The sequence below is a fragment of the Vigna umbellata genome, chromosome 4, assembly GCF_029865625.1.
Source record: "Vigna umbellata cultivar VRB3 chromosome 4, Vumbellata_1.0, whole genome shotgun sequence".
Taxonomy (NCBI): Eukaryota; Viridiplantae; Streptophyta; class Magnoliopsida; order Fabales; family Fabaceae; genus Vigna; species Vigna umbellata.
This window is the reverse complement of record NC_142168.1, coordinates 20,950,842-20,965,809: the sequence shown is the minus strand read 5'-3', so window position 1 is coordinate 20,965,809 and position 14,968 is coordinate 20,950,842. Positions and strand designations below refer to the sequence as shown.

The 14,968-nt window shown below is 37.5% G+C and overlaps 1 pseudogene; it reads right to left on the bottom strand.

The window, feature by feature from the left end:
* Positions 1-298: 298 nt before the first annotated feature.
* Positions 299-2,711, bottom strand: LOC148199516 (uncharacterized; annotated as a pseudogene).
* Positions 2,712-14,968: the final 12,257 nt, after the last annotated feature.

Genomic DNA, 14,968 nt, shown 5'->3' with positions numbered 1-14,968 from the left:
GAGAAAATTTTCTGTTTATACCTACTGGTGCTATAATAAGTGTAAAAAGTGACATTTTTTTAAAAAATATTTTATTTGTATGTACTACTATCCATATTCAGACCTGCATAAGATTCAATCCCAAAATACAGTTTAAATAATCAAATAACAAGTAAAATAATCAATATTGTTTTCATCAACACATCAAAATGTAATATCTACCTAACAAAGTTCCTAACTATATTTACCTAACATAGTTACTTAACATATTACACATAAAATAGTTCCTAAACTCAAAATGTAATATTGAAACATCCAATCATTTACAAATGGTTAAAAGAAATGCAGCCCATTGCTCCCGAACATTCTTTATGACATGTTGTTCCATTGGAGACGTGTCATCAAATATCTACACAATGAATAGTTTGAGTAAAGTTATAATATTAATGGCTTAAAATCTTGGTTATAAAATGTTCACATTACCAATTTCCATGAGTCAACGACATTTGCGGATATAATTTTCTGCATCTGCCTCATGACATAATATCCGCACTCAAAGCTTCCCGGTTGACGTAAGCACTACAAGTTAAATTTATAAAGTATTATAAAATTTATAATTGTATTTATAGTTTGAAAGATTAACTACTTACCGTTGGTGTAATGAACTGCAACTTCTTTCTAGAGACGATATGTGTTCCCTACAACCTTGAATATGCCTCAACCACTCTATAAAGTTAAATGTACATTGAAATGAGAACTTAGTAAAATCAAATATGTCTACACTACAAATAAATTATTAAAAACTTACAATATTAGTGTATTTTTAATTGCCAAAGTGTGAGGTTTTTTGTGCAATGAACATAAGAGAACTACAAGAAACTGTTGAGGAAGAATTAGTAACAATTGCCAGTGACCCCTGTAGATTCAAACAATAATAGTGTTAAATAACATTTACATAAATAAAATTTTATTAATAAAAATTATATACTTACTGTTGCAAATAAGGTGCTAAGTACACTTGCTTTTTTTCGTTTACAAAAGCCTCTAAGAGGTAGTTTTGGACCTCTTCACCTTTATTCCCAACTCCTTGAATGGCAACAGGGTCAATTAAACCATAAATGTGATCATTCTTCTTTTCAATGGTCAACCTACAAAGTTTGGTACCTAGTATGAACTGATCTTATTCCTACGCACCAGTCAAGAAGGCTTTCTCCAATGTAGGGCAGTGGATTTGGGGAGGATGAAATTTACAGTCTTAAACTCTGGTTAGCCTCATGTTTTAAATTAGTTACAAAATAACAACATTCCACAATCAGTTCAAAATTAAAAGAATCATGTTTCCTTAACTAATATCTCTTACCTTTATTATAATCACCAAAACTATGGTTGCCAAAACCTCTAGAGATGCACATGAAGAAAATACATATTTCACTAACAAAATGGGCATCCTAATGACTTCCAAAACCACAAAAGAGGAGTTGTTTCCAGGAGTTGAACCCATGGCTTCCAAGTCCATAAGCAGCAAATTTACTGCTGTATCAAGGCTAAAACAAAATTAAATCCAAATTTCATGAAGCCAAGCAATCATTCAATCGTGTTTCTTTATCTCACATTTGACCATCTAAAATCTAACATCAACGTGCACAATATAAAACTGCTCAATCAATATAAGTTTTTTTAAGGAATATAACTTAAAAGATTGTATCTGAATACTCTCTCGACTCACAAGAAACACTTCTTATATAACTAAATGTTTTTAATTATCATTAAACCTTCATTTATTATTTGTTATGTTTAATTATTTTAATTTTAGATTAATTAATCATGTTTTTAACTGTAATTATAATATTGGTGTACTTTAGATCAAACTTTGGAACAAAGTATAAGAAACTTTATAAGATGTAAACTAAGACATCAAATTTGATACGAAGTAATGATAGAAATATACCTTGATTTCATGGATATCTATTATATCACATCATATATCTTATAAATTTATAAATTATATTCTCTCTATACGTACATTAAGTGTTATGAATCTTATTGGTCTACATGAACATTATTTATACTTTTGTGATATTACAAAAGATTGTTTTGTAACAACAGTTACTTTAAGTCCATAACTGTCAATGCCTTTGTTAGGGAACTAATTGTATATAGTAGAAGGAGAAACGTTACCCAGCCTAACTGCCAAGGCAGTTAGGAAAGTCAGTATAAAAGGGGTGGGTTGGTTGGTGAGAGGATAGTTTTTGGGTATTATTGGTTGGCGGGAACTCTTGTAGTTCTTTGGAGAGAGGTTAAGCTCTCGGGTTATGTTGTAACACCATTCTTGTTGATTCTTTTCAATAAAAGGAGGCTGTATAATTCAGAGAATTTGTCTTTGTGTGTTCTCAAGTGCTTTTTCCATAGGTTCTTGATCACAAGAACCTATCATTTGGTCCGACCTGCCAGATCAAGAAGGCGGCAAGATCAGCGATGAATAGCCAAAAGGAGGGAAGATTAGATAATCTTGAGATTACGGTGGAAGGAATTAAGGAGGAGACGGCTGCGATCAGGCGTGACCTACAACAAATGATGAGGTTGATGGGTGGAGGTCAAAATAATCAGGCGGTGGCACGGAAGGGAGTAGCAACTCGGTGAATAATAATCCCGAAAGACAAGACTATGGAGGAATACCACAGAACTGGCGGAAAAGGGTGGAGTTGCCTTCGTTTGAAGGGGTAGAGCCGCATAGTTGGATTAACAGAGCGGAAAGGTTCTTTGACATCCAGAGGGTGGCTGAGGAGGATAAGGTTGAACTCGCCTACATTAGCATGGAGGGGAAAAAACCAAGAATCATTCGTGGTTAGGATTGAAAGCGGGGCTGATCAACCGCTTCGGAGGTGGGTTCCGGGGCACTGTTTACGAACAGATGGCAACGTTGAGGCAAGATGGTACGGTGGAGGATTACGTAAGGAGCTTTGAGACACTGTTGGGTCAGACCCAAGGGCTATCGGAGGAGCTGATATTGGGATTCTTCCTAGCGGGGTTACGAGAAGAGATCAAAGGCCAAGTACGAATCCAAGATCCTCCAGATTTGATGATTGCGATAAGGGTAGCGAGGGATGTTGAAGACGCTCTGAATCGAGCGCGCGGTGGAGTCTGGAACGGGGTGAAAGTGAATTCCATGAGCACGCGAGCCGCTTCGACGATCGTTAGAAGCGACGGTGATCGTAATTTCACGACGCGGACAGGTGGGGCAGAGGGAGTTGGTACGACCCGAAGGGAGGGGTCATCAACGGCGAGTAACGCCCATGCGATAGGTAATACCACATCGGGAGGCGATAACAGGGAAAGAATGATCAGAAACTTACCTTATCCAGAATTTCTGAAGAGGCGGGAAGAAGGAAGGTGTTTCCGATGCGGCGGACCATTCGCTCCGGGTCATCGATGTGCGGAGAAGAGCTTAAGGGTCCTGTTACTAGCGGAGGACGAGGAGGAGGAATGGTTGGAAAACTTTAACCTGGAAGCAAAAACCCTGGAGCTGTCGGCATGTTCGGCAGAGGGGCTGATGCTTTCCAAGACCCTGAAGTTGACCGGGTTGATAGGGGAGAGAAGAGTGGTAGTCCTGATCGATAGTGGGGCCAGCCACAATTTCATTAGCCGGAAGGTGGTGGAGGAACTGAGGCTTCCGATAACAGAAACGGCCACATACGTGGTGAGTTTGGGTGACGGGTGTAAGAAGTGGACTCGGGGGCGATGTGAAAAGGTGGGATTGAAGCTGGGTAATGTGAAGGTAGAGGAGGACATGCATGTGTTTGATCTCGGTGGAGTGGATTTAATATTGGGTATTGCATGGTTGGCAAAACTGGGTGAGGTGGTTATTAACTGGAAAGAAATGTCTATGCAGTATGTGGTGGATGGAGAGAAGAAAAAAATCTGCAGTGACCCAGCCTTGGCAGGATAGCTGGGTGACACAGACGCATTTACAAAAATAATGGACGCTGAGTCATGGTTTCAGTTGTGGGAAATGTGCGTAGTGGAGTAGGGGACAGGCGGTGACGTGTTGGGCGAAGTGACTGAAGCTCCCTGCACGGGTACAGCAGGTGGGGAAAGTAGATTTTCATTTACAATTACCCGAGACAGCAAGAATACACCCAATATTTCACGTTCCCTAACTAAAGAAGGCTGTGGGTGAAAAGAGGGTTGAGAAGGAACTTCCAGCTGAATTACAAGCCTACCGACCCATGTTTTGGCCGGTAAGGATTTTTGACAGAAGGACAAGGCAGCTGGAGTAAGAAGAAATACCTCAGGTGTTGTTAGATTGGCAAGAAGGGGACAAGAGGGCGGCCACCGTGGGAAGACAGGACGACTAAAAAAGAGCAGTGTCCGGTATTCAACCTTGGGGACAAGGTTGTTGGGGGAAGGGGAGTAATGTTAGGGAACTAATTGTATATAGTAGAAGGAGAAACGTTACCCAGCCTAACTGCCAAGGCAGTTAGGAAAGTCAGTATAAAAGGGGTGGGTTGGTTGGTGAGAGGATAGTTTTTGAGTATTATTGGTTGGCGGGAACTCTTGTAGTTCTTTGGAGAGAGGTTAAGCTCTCGGGTTATGTTGTAACACCATTCTTGTTGATTCTTTTCAATAAAAGGAGGCTGTATAATTCAGAGAATTTGTCTTTGTGTGTTCTCAAGTGCTTTTTCCATAGGTTCTTGATCACAAGAACCTATCAGCCTTGTTGGATAAAAATGATAAGGTATGTGAATAAAAATTAAATGTAAACCATTAACAGTGCCTAATGATGATTACCATTTTGAGATTCCAATCATATATTCATTACAAGCCAAAATGAATGGCTCCTTAAATAAGCAAGCACTAATTTTGTTTGCTTTTCAAATTTCATAGAAATACGTCACATATATAGTGGGATGGGTATGAAGTTGTGACTTTTGAGTGTCTATCCAGAAACCAGAAAAACTGAGGAAGCAAAAAAGGCCAAAGTGAAGGAAATTTCCCAACAACAGATTAAATAAGGCTGTGATTAAATAAGGCGATCTCAACAACATATTAGAATTTAGAATCTTGTTTCCCAACGATTTTTCCTAGAGAAATAAATCAATTCCCATGGCAGGTGGTTGAAATTTGCAAAGACAGTAAGGTCAAGTATGAGTTGGACAAGAAAAGTGGACTTATAAAGGTGTGGTTTCGATTTTCATACTTTCATTCCCCTTCTTCCATTCCATATGCTTTGATGTGTTTGAAAACGATGAAAGACTTTCTTCTAATGGGGTAGCATTATCATCTATCATTGTTGTCTGTCTATACTAAAGCATAAATAACACACTAACAAAAGAGCTGAACAACTTAGGTTGATCGGGTTCTTTACTCATCTGTTGTCTACCCGCACAACTATGGCGTAATATCAAAATTTCCTATGTGTTCGTTGTTTTATGAGTAGAAGTTGTTATTAAACACATTTTCAAACCTGATTGATATTCCCATAATTGCTTGATTTTAGAGGGAACAAGCAAGATCTCTCCCACTATGGTCAAAAGATCAACATCATACTTAGCAAACTTAGGAAGCAAATCATGTTTTGTAGACAATAGATTGGTTGGTAACTTAACTGGATATAACCTTTTATCTTTTATGGCAAGCAAACTTGACAAACTGAATTTTTGCATTTAAAACTAAAAGTGAACAGTAGAAAAGACTTAAAGTGGTTGCTAACATGTTAAGTACATTTTTTTTCTTTTCTATTTCAAAGGAGGCAGAGTATCATCACAGGCTCAGGAAATTGCTTCATATACCTTAAGACCCGTGACATCACTCAAAATTTCCAACCAGCCATTTTCACTTCGAAAATAGTATTCTCAACTATATTTCCCACGAACCATTTATAATATAAAGAAAATTGAAAATGAAGTTGGCAAGAGAATGAAAAATAAAGATATAAAAATAAGGAAAGAGAGTTACCAAGTAAACTAATGGTGCAAATTTCTTAATTCAGTAGCATGCAATTCCTTTCCACAAGTCCTGAAAACAAGTAAAAAGGATGCCTAAGAATGAATTTCAGTCAAGCTAAACAATTTTAAATCATTCAGTTATAGCATATTTTTCCAGTCCATTCCTTTAGCTCAATACCACGTCCAAGTCATGGGAATTTATATAATCAGTAGGAGATTAGTTCTTACTGTTTCATGCTGGTTAAATGTCTCTTTAAGACTGCTTCAACTTCTTCCTTAACCTGTAAAGAGACCACATATTTGATTCTGACATCAACTATCAGTAAAAGTGGAACTAACATTTATAAGATCAAAATCTAAGCACCCTACCGGAGATGAGAGAGAAAGAGAATTAACATAGGATATCTCTTAAAAAAACACATACAATTGTTTAATAATGAACTAGAAAGAGAATTCTGTTTTGCTGCATTACTGGACTTCACACTCATTGCAAAATATGAACAATACTTCATCTTGTTGATTCATTTATCTCAAAAATATCACAGCATGAGTGCAACACAAGGTATCTGCAGCCTGCAAAGCATGGTGTTACTCACAAACAATACTTTAATTGTCTGATTAAATTAATTCAATTATTCCAAGAAGCATAATCATGTCCAACTATCAAGAAACGCGCAAGAATATTAGACAGATCATATCTTCATGAAACAACATAAACAGAAAAGAACATTAAAAATTAGAAACATAAATAAATGCAAGTATAATATAATCCATAATGTTATGAAAGGTAAAATTTATGTCAATCTTCTTCACCAACTGTTGTAACCATTCCGATCCTCCAGATCCCGCAACATTTTTGCCACCGCTTTATTTTTACACCGGTTATAAGTTTAATAGGTATAGACATATCTTTTTATTCTTGTTTTTGAAGATAACCGGTGTAAAAGTTTTTGTCATTTATTACAATTTTGCCACCTTATTATTTTTAATACCTATTTTATGTATAATCGATATAAAATAACTTATATTATTTACGATAATGCCATCGCATCACTTTTTACACCTGATAGATTACAGCAGGTATAAAATATCGCTATAAAAAGTGTATTTTGTACTAGTGGGTGGAAACCAATGTTTAGATTCCAAGTTAATTGAGTGACATCATTAGGGTCAATCACCTCTCATGCGAGGTATTATCTGCTTTGGAGCTTGTGCTTTGTCATAGTTTTCTTATTAAAAAATGCCTCAGAGGGTGGAAGGAGGAAGTAGTATATAAACTTCTTTAGGCCTCGACTCCTTAGCAATGTGGAACTATTAGGCGTTGTAGGAAGATAACCCCCCTAAGTCGAGGTTTAAGGGGAATGATTGTTCATTCCATTGGAGGGTTTAAAAGACCGATGGTTCATCTTAAATCCTTGTTATCGACCCCACGGTGGGCGTCAAAGTTCCGATTCCAAGTCTGTTAAGACATCTTTACGATTAATAACCGAATTACTGAAGTATTGTTTGCTTTGGAGTCTGGATCCATCACGATTTTATCCTGAAAAGGTGACTTAGAGGGTGAAAGCAGGAAAAAGCGTTTATACTGTCTTAGGCTTCAACCCTTGAGCGATGTGGGCCTATTGGACATGGTAGGAACATAAGCTCCCCAATCGAGGTCTAAGGAGAATAATTATTCATCCCTAATGGAGGGCTTAAGGGACCGATGGTTCGTCTCAAAACCTCGTTGTCGACTCCATGGTGGGTGCTATTGTTCTGATCAAAGTTGTCAAGTGAAATCATTAGGGTCAATCATTGCTCATCTGAGATATTGTCTGCTTTAGAGCTTGTGCTCCGTCATGATTTTGTCCTTAAAAGGTGCCTTAGAGGTTTGAAGGAGGAAAGAGCATTAAAATTGCCTCAAGACTCAACTCTTAAGCGATGTTCGACTATTGGGCGTGGAAGGAACATAAAACCCCATCAAAGTCTAAGGGAATGATTGTTCATCTTGAATGGAGGGCTTAAAGAATCGATAGTTCAACCTCTTTGTCTAACAGACATTTCTCAATGAAAGCTGTAATAGACAAACGCATGAAGAGAAGATAAAAAAGAAGAATATCATAGAGAAATTTTGAATGCTCATTCAAGCTTATTGTTACTATGTTCATACATCGTCTAAAGCAAAATTTTCTGAGAGAAAGAACTTTGCAAAATCTCATATTTAATTGTATTGATTTTATAGTGTTTAAATCAGTTGAGTTAAACAGTCTAGACAATTGTTTAGGGTTGATACCAAGAGAGGTTAAACTCAGACAAGTCGTGTTGACTAGGTGAACCAAGAGTGATGCAAATACTCGTTGCAAACTTGGAGAGGTAAAAATTGTGTTAAAATAGAATAACTCAATTTCTTATACCAAGAGGGGGGGGGGTGAATTGGTCAAATATAAAAATAAAATCTTTTAAAATATTTTTCACAAAAAATGATGCCTTGATACTTTTCTTGAATCACAAGGTAAAAGATTTTCAATGTAGCAGAAATTTAATCGAATGAATGCAGAACATAATCGATTGAATAAAGAGAGTAGGGATGAGAAAATTCAAACACTATGTTTTTATACTGGTTCGGCCAAGCCTACATCCAGTGTCCTTCCAACCAAAGGAAGCATATGCACTATAATGATCAAGGTTTTTACAACAAGGCTTTTATAGCGACCACACGTCAAAAATATAAAACACATCTCTAACCCTTTAATCAAAATATAGGCAATACACAACAAGGCCAACAACAAGAATCCCCTCTTCTGCTATCTAAACCCTTTGAGACACTTTCAAAGTTAAGAACGCCGCACACTCTTCTTCTTGTAATCACAATAGGGAACTTCAAACCAACCTTCAAAAGATTGTAGAATCTGATCTCTCAATGACACCCAAATGTGCAAGTTGATCAGCCTTTGAAAAACACAATAATCTTGCTCTTTAAGAAATTACAAGTAGTTGATCACCACGGTCACTCTTGTTTCTTGGAGCTTTTCTTTACTTTCTGTAAGATCACACCTTTCTGCAAAAGATATGAAAATGTTAGAATCACAAAAGTCCTTACAAAAATCAAATCTGCGTCAATTTAGAGAATAACTCATCTTAGACGCATTGTAATCAACTTAGCTACTAATATAATCGAATACAACAATTTTGTTATACCAGTTAGCAGAAATCACGACAATTAATTGAATGAACAATTAATGCAATCGACTAACATTTAATGCTTGGTCAGCACAATAAAAAATATGACCGTTAGATAGTTGTGTTAAGCATTAACACTATTTCAAAATAATAACTAACTTAATCGAATACAACATGCATGCAATCGATTATGCAACAGTGTTAAGCATAGTTTTGAAAAACATTCTCTTTGAAAACTCTCACAGCACACTTGAAAAAAGTTTGTGCAGAGACATGAGTTTTAATCGATTCACCTCATAATGAAGTCGACTTAAAACTGTTGTTTTGTCACACATTTCAAGTTTAACATAAGTGCTTTTGGTTTTCCTTTTTAGCATCATATGTCATGCATTCACATATAAAAACACATGTGTAACACAATGATATGCAATGAACAACACAAACATGCTCTCATATATGCTTGAACAGATTTAACGCGGTGATCAAAAGCATATAACATGTAAATATGGAACGTGTAACAAAAAATATACACGTGTTATTAATTATGTGTTGTCATCACCAAAAACTCAGATATTACTGAGATTGTGAGTTAAGCTAAACCTTTGCTTCCCCTATCAACAATCTCAACAATCTCCCCCTTTTTTGATGATGCACAACCATGATTAATAAAAAACCATGTTACTCAAATCAATACAGATTATCAACCAATTACCAATCATCATAATTCTCCCCCTTTGGGCTTTAGAAAAAAAAGGTAAGCAAACCGTGATTGATACACAGATAATCAGTAACATAGAGATGCATCAGATATATCAAAACCAAATTATGATGCTCCCCCTAACAATATTATTCACATGTGTCGCAACCGGAATCGCGACGGGACGACGATCCAAAAAGAAACGGTTTCAGAAAAGAGATTTGGAGTCGCCACCATAGTTTATTTTGGAAAACTACGGAAAAACCATAAAATGATAAGACACAGTCCGCGAAAACCAGATTCTGGGTTCGGGAGTCGGTTACGTGTAGGGAAGGTATTAGCACCCTACAACGCCTGCCCCTAAGGCAGTACCTTTAACTAAATACGCGAATTTGATGTGGTTTTCAAAATGTTTAACTATCCCTAAAATAAAATTATAAATAAACAAAATATATATTTTTTAGTTTTTTGGGCCCGACAAGGATTGACCTTGCTCCTACGTATTCTCATTCAAAATGAGAAATCAGGGTTACGTAGTTCTAGCTGAAAGATTACTTGTAGCTGGGAATATTTTAGTATTTTTAATAAAGAAGGAAAAGGTTTTCTAGCACAAGGCCTACGCGAGCGGTCGCACGTGTGCTTAAACCTTTTCAAATATTTTTATTTGATTTTGAACTTTTGTAAAAGGAAAAGGTTTTTTAGCACAAGGCCTACGCGAGCGGTCGCACGTGTGCTTAAAACCTTTTCAAAATATTTTTATTTGATTTTTAACTTTTGTAAAAGGAAAAGGTTTTTTAGCATAAGGCCTACGCGAGCGGTCGCACGTGTGCTTAAAACCTTTTCAAAATATATTTATTTGATTTTTAACTTTTGTAAAAGAAAAGGAAAAGATTTTCAGCACAAGGCCTACGCGAGCGGTCGCACGTGTGCTTAAACCTTTTCAAAATATTTTTATTTAATTTTTTAACTTTTGTAAAAGAAAAGGAAAAGATTTTCAGCATAAGGCCTACGCGAGCGGTCGCACGTGTGCTTAAACCTTTTCAAAATATTTTTATTTAATTTTTTAACTTTTGTAAAAGAAAAGGAAAAGATTTTCAGCACAAGGCCTACGCGAGCGGTCGCACGTGTGCTTAAACCTTTTCAAAATATTTTTATTTAATTTTTTAACTTTTGTAAAAGAAAAGGAAAAGATTTTCAGCACAAGGCCTACGCGAGCGGTCGCACGTGTGCTTAAACCTTTTCAAAATATTTTTATTTAATTTTTTTAACTTTTGTAAAAGAAAAGGAAAAGATTTTCAGCACAAGGCCTACGCGAGCGGTCGCACGTGTGCTTAAACCTTTTCAAAATATTTTTATTTAATTTTTTAACTTTTGTAAAAGAAAAGGAAAAGATTTTCAGCACAAGGCCTACGCGAGCGGTCGCACGTGTGCTTAAACCTTTTCAAAATATTTTTATTTAATTTTTTAACTTTTGTAAAAGAAAAGGAAAAGATTTTCAGCACAAGGCCTACGCGAGCGGTCGCACGTGTGCTTAAACCTTTTCAAAATATTTTTATTTAATTTTTTTAACTTTTGTAAAAGAAAAGGAAAAGATTTTCAGCACAAGGCCTACGCGAGCGGTCGCACGTGTGCTTTAACCTTTAAAACTTTTCTTGTAAATTTATTTATTTATGTATTTGAAATAAATGGATATTTAAAAGAAATAAATAAAATAAGGTAACGAACGCTCTTGAGATAACGAGCGCTCGTTCGTTCGGAAACGAACGCTCGTTCGTTCAGATAACGAGCGTTCTTCATGGAGAGGGCTGAACGAACGGTCAAGAAGGCTTGGTTAACGAGCGTTCGCTCGTTTGGATAACGAACGTTCGCTCGTTTGGATAACGAGCGTTCGCTCGTTTGGATAACGAGCGTTCGCTGGTGAGAAGGTTCAAAGATAACGAGCGTTCGCTCGTTTGTATAACGAGCGTTCGCTTGTTTGGATAAGGAGCGCTCGTTTCGAGCGCTCGTTCATTTGGGGGTTCGGACGAACGGTCAAAAAAGCATAATATTGACGAGCGTTCACTCGTTTGGATAAGAGCGCTCATTTCGAGCGCTCGTTCATTTGGGGTAACCAACGCTCGTTCGTTCACTCTTGGGCTTGGCCCATATGGCAGTTTCTAACCTAGAATTTTCCTAGGGGTTCAGCCTTCCCATTCTCATTCACTCATTCACGCTGTTCTTCTCAGATGAGACCAACGCCTCCTTCTCTCTGATCAAAAGGGTTCACTCTATCACTCAACGGCCACGTCTTCTTCCAATTGACCACCACGGACCAGATTAGCCACTGCAACGAAAATGGCCACTGTATCATTGCCTTCAGCTACCACGCCATCATCTTTCTCGATCTAGCCACTGCACCACGCCACACCACACCGCGCCACTGCTTCCTTGCTCTTATCTGTTCTCTCCGACACCGGCAACCCAGGGAAGGGTTCGTCTCCACCAGTTCAAACACACGGGCTGCCGCTTCTTCGTCGAGCTCTCCGCTTTTCACTACCGAGACCGTTCTCCGTTTTCCGATTGTGTAATGGATTTTGGATTTTGGTTTGTTGAGATTGGCCGTGAGCGAGGGCGTTGTGAGAGTTAGGACAAAGAGAGGAAACGTGGGGAAGCAAAGAATAAATGGAAGGGGAGGTTGGTGATAAGGGAACCCAGGATATTCAGAGGGAAAACATTCATGATGGAAAAGAATAGCAGAAGCAGTTATGCAGTGAGCATTCACGATGGGTTTGGGTGCACAGATGAACCAGAAACTTACCTGCTGCTATGGCTGCCGCTATCGTCCGCTACGTAGCCGGTGACCTCTTCTTGCCCTTCTCCTTCTCTGCTGGTGCTGGTGTCAATGATAGCTCCGGATGATGATTCCCTGCGTACTCTTTCTCCCTTTTTTTCTCTCTCTCTCCCCTCCCAATCAAATCCTCTGCCCCCCCAAAATCTTTGGAAAATATTCTTTTCTAACAACCCCGGTTCCCCTCCTTCAGACACGTCTCCCCTAGCATTTTTCACGTTTTTTTTCCTTTTTTCTATTTTTTTTACTTTTCCAATTTTATTTTATTTATTATTTTTATTTTTAATTTTAATTTTACTTTTCAATTTTTTTTAACTATTTTGATTAATTAACTTTATTAAAACAAATTGAAAATAAGAAATAAAATAGAAATTGAATTAAAAGCAAATATCTAGATACATAAAAAAAAAAAAAATAAAATAAAATAAAATAAAATAAAATAAAAAAGGTAAAATAAAAACACATTTTTTCAACCCGGACAAAATTGGGTGTTGACAGCTGCCCCTCTTTACTTAGATATTACTAAATAATATGAAAATTTAAACTTTTCGTATTATTTAAGTAAAGCTAAGTAAAGATAAAGACACTAATTTTGTCCGGGTTTCAATCCTGAAAGAAAAACGAACAAAACAATTCAAGTCACGGTGCCAAATGACCAATGTCAAGTAATAACAAAAACTAAAACCTGGATTTGACCATTGCCTCGCAGAGGGCCAAACTCACAGAACAGAAATTTAAATCCGACCATTGCCATGCAGAGGGTCGATAACAGAAAATTAAAACCTGGATTTGACCATTGCCTCGCAGAGGGCCAAACTCACAGAACAGAAATTTAAATCCGACCATTGCCATGCAGAGGGTCGATAACAGAAAATTAAAACCTGGATTTGACCATTGCCTCGCAGAGGGCCAAACTCACAGAACAGAAATTTAAATCCGACCATTGCCATGCAGAGGGTCGATAACAGAAAATTAAAACCTGGATTTGACCATTGCCTCGCAGAGGGCCAAACTCGCAGAACAGAAATTTAAATCCGACCATTGCCATGCAGAGGGTCGATAACAGAAAATTAAAACCTGGATTTGACCATTGCCTCGCAGAGGGCCAAACTCACAGAACAGAAATTTAAATCCGACCATTGCCATGCAGAGGGTCGATAACAGAAAATTAAAACCTGGATTTGACCATTGCGTCGCAGAGGGCCAAACTCGCAGAACAGAAATTTAAATCCGACCATTGCCATGCAGAGGGTCGATAACAGAAAATTAAAACCTGGATTTGACCATTGCCTCGCAGAGGGCCAAACTCACAGAACAGAAATTTAAATCCGACCATTGCCATGCAGAGGGTCGATAACAGAAAATTAAAACCTGGATTTGACCATTGCCTCGCAGAGGGCCAAACTCACAGAACAGGAATTTAAATCCGACCATTGCCATGCAGAGGGTCGATAACAGAAAATTAAAACCTGGATTTGACCATTGCCTCGCAGAGGGCCAAACTCACAGAACAGAAATTTAAATCCGACCATTGCCATGCAGAGGGTCGATAACAGAAAATTAAAACCTGGATTTGACCATTGCCTCGCAGAGGGCCAAACTCACAGAACAGAAATTTAAATCTGACCATTGCCATGCAGAGGGTCGATAACAGAAAATTAAAACCTGGATTTGACCATTGCCTCGCAGAGGGCCAAACTCGCAGAACAGAAATTTAAATCCGACCATTGCCATGCAGAGGGTCGATAACAGAAAATTAAAACCTGGATTTGACCATTGCCTCGCAGAGGGCCAAACTCACAGAACAGAAATTTAAATCCGACCATTGCCATGCAGAGGGTCGATAACAGAAAATTAAAACCTGGATTTGACCATTGCCTCGCAGAGGGCCAAACTCACAGAACAGAAATTTAAATCTGACCATTGCCATGCAGAGGGTCGATAACAGAAAATTAAAACCTGGATTTATAACTTTGAAAAGTTGATAAATGTCGAGTAAAACATGAAGATTTTGCAAACAATTCTCCTCGCTTCCTCTAAGATGATGTTATGTCATGATGATGCATGGATGCATGAACACATGAGACTTTCATTTTGTTCTTTTCTTTTGTTCTCGCTTTTCATCATTTTTTTTTTTTTTTTTTTTTTTTTTTTTTTTTTTTTTTTTTTTTTTTTTTTTTTTTTTTTGAAAATTCCATGCCTGGAATCCATTGTTAATATTGCCATCAAACACAATGTACGTTCAAAACGCATTCCTAAAAACAACGTTGATAGGTATAGGACCCTTTGATGAGCAGGAAGAAAGTGTAACCCTGAGTTAAAATTCTTTTTATCGCTTTTTGCAATCCAAATTAACCTGAA